The sequence below is a fragment of the Petromyzon marinus genome, chromosome 43 (assembly GCF_048934315.1).
Source record: "Petromyzon marinus isolate PM22_M1 ecotype Great Lakes invasive population chromosome 43, UKy_Petmar_22M1.pri1.0, whole genome shotgun sequence".
Taxonomy (NCBI): Eukaryota; Metazoa; Chordata; class Hyperoartia; order Petromyzontiformes; family Petromyzontidae; genus Petromyzon; species Petromyzon marinus.
The window spans coordinates 8436486-8439220 of record NC_133709.1 but is presented as its reverse complement, the minus strand read 5'-3'; positions in this window follow the sequence as shown (position 1 = coordinate 8439220).

Below are 2735 nucleotides of genomic sequence, written 5' to 3'. Positions count from 1 at the left end.
GCAAATTTGCAGTTTGTTGCATGTCGGGAAGTAGGCTATACATTTTGAAAAGAACACACATTCACAACTGTGCCTTTTATATATATGGAGATAGCCCTGTGAGTCATTCGGCTCTTGAATCAGGTGCAACCGCAACAAACAAAAAACAAAAACATGAACAATAAAACATCTTAAAGTGAGTTTAACACGTAGGCTTTTGCGACCAATATTCATAATTAAGGTTTTTGGGTTAGAGCGCGTTATTTATAAATGTGTCGTAACCCTCCACCACCCGACACGGCCAAACAGTAAAAATATGTGTCACGTTTACAAAGGACAAATAGTTCACTACTTTAGCCCACCGGTGTGTTGAAGAGTGAATCAACATCATTTAAAATTTGAGTACGACGTTTCGCTGGTAATTACATCCAGCATCATCGGGCAATTCGCCAGAATGGTAAAGCCCTCTTCACTTGCCCCCGGTCTTAAATAGACCAGCAGGGTGACGTCATCATTTAACTAAGGATTAACTGACAAATTAGCCCGTGTTTTACAAAAGCAAAACATTACAGTAAGATTTGGTACAGTAATCAAAATTCAAAACCTAGTATCTGGCACTAAAGACGAATTACCAGACAGTCTCGTCCCTTCACCTGATGAAGGCCGCTTGTGTTGTGGCCGAAACGTCGTGAGAATATTATTGTGTTATTTTATTTTATCAATTTATTATTTTATTCTCATTCTACGTGACTTTACCGAAAGAACCAAAGAAGATGAATCATTGCAGTCACGAAAGCTTTAAATCGAAATTTGATTACCAATCGATTATATAATTACAATACCCCTCAAATCACTGCAACCTGAATGAGTTAAATGACCCTGCTGCTGCTGCTCTATTTAAGACCGGGAGCAAGTGGAGAGGGCTTTTTGTTATTTTATTTTTTTACCTACGTGACTTTACCGAATAGAACCAAAGAGTATGGATCCTTGCAGTCACGAAAGCTTCAAATCTAGAATGGAGAGGGCTTTGCCATTCTGGCGAATTGCCCGATGATGCTGGATGTAATTACCAGCGAAACGTCACAGTACTCAAATTGTAAATGATGTTGATTCACTATTCAACACACCGGTGGGCTAAAAGTAGTGAACTATTTGTCCTTTGTAAACGTGACACATTTTTTTACTGTTTGGCCGTGTCCGGTGTGGAGGGTTTTAAGACACATTTATAAATAACGCGATCTAATCTAACCCAAAAACCTTTATTAAGAATCTTAAAAGTGACTATGTGCAAAACAGAAAAATGCAGGAAAAAAAACAGCAACATTCTTCTAGAAAAAGCACCGTGTACACCAATGCTGCGTGCAACAATACCAGTGGGATGCAAGTCAAACAACAACCAAGAATAGCATCCAGATACTCTCTGTACTTGGTGTTATAATTTATTTATGTAGTTTATTGTTAAAAATTCGGTCACGGTCCCTATGATCACTGTTACATTGTATTCATGGCTTTTATTTTGGTGATTTCGAAAACATTTTTTTGTTTTGGCCATGTTTTTGTTTATTGTAGTACGGAGTTAGACTGATGGCCTTAATCTTAGTTGTCTTGTGGTTGTTGTTATTTGACTTGCATCCCACTGGGATTTGTGCACACAGCGTTGATGTACGGTGCTATTTCAGGAATATTTTGATATTTTTTTCCTGGATTTTCTGTTTGCACAATCACATAGTCACTTTAAGATGTTTTCTTGTTCATGTTTTTTGTTTGTTGCGGTTGCACCCGATTCAAGAGCCGAATGGCTCACAGGGCTATACCAAATAAATGAACTATGAACTTTGAGTCAACGTGCACCGTATACGCAACACAGTTCTACGGTGATAATCCGAATCCCGCATAACAATATGGTGACGTGACTTTACCGGAAAAAATACGTTAAGTTATATTATTGGCGACGTTTCGCGGAACGCCCCTTCTTTGTAAATGTCGGAAACGTCCCCTATTATACATACACTTTTATTTTAAAGCCCACAACTGTTAGTGACGGACTTGCCGAGTACCCGCGTCTCCGTCTTAGAAGATGTCTCTCTAGATCTCTTCCATGTTTGGTAGACACACTTCTTATTATTCTTAGCTCTTTCGGTAAAGTCACGTTGAAGGGAAACAATAAAATAATAAAACATATATAAAACAATAAAAAATTCTCACGACGTTTCGACCATAACACAAACGGTCGTCATCACACCTGATGACACACCTGATGACGACCGTTTGCGTTATGGTCGAAACGTCGTGAGAATTTTTTAATTGTTTTATATATATATTTTATTATTTTATTGTTTCCCTTCAACGTGACTTTACCGAAAGAGCTAAGGATATTAAATTACTGCAGTCACGAAAGCTTTAAATAAAAAAATAAACTACTTATTATTCTTCTTCTTCCTGAAGACGCGAAACCCCCTTGGCCTTCACAGCGGTGGAGCGCAACAAATAGTCTCGGCGGAAGACTACAAAAACACACGGTAACATCATCCAGAAGTTACCAACAGCAAAGGGGGCGCGGTATAACCTGACTCTGTATTCATCCGCGTCGGTCAAAAACACGACATCACGTCATCACGTCATCACACACAAACGTAAACACATTTATAAAAAATATATATCGCATTGATTCCAATCTAATGGAAATAAATGTGCGATATGTGATCGATAATTGAAGGTTTTTAAAGCCGTTTCACTGCGCGCACTACTTCTCGTCG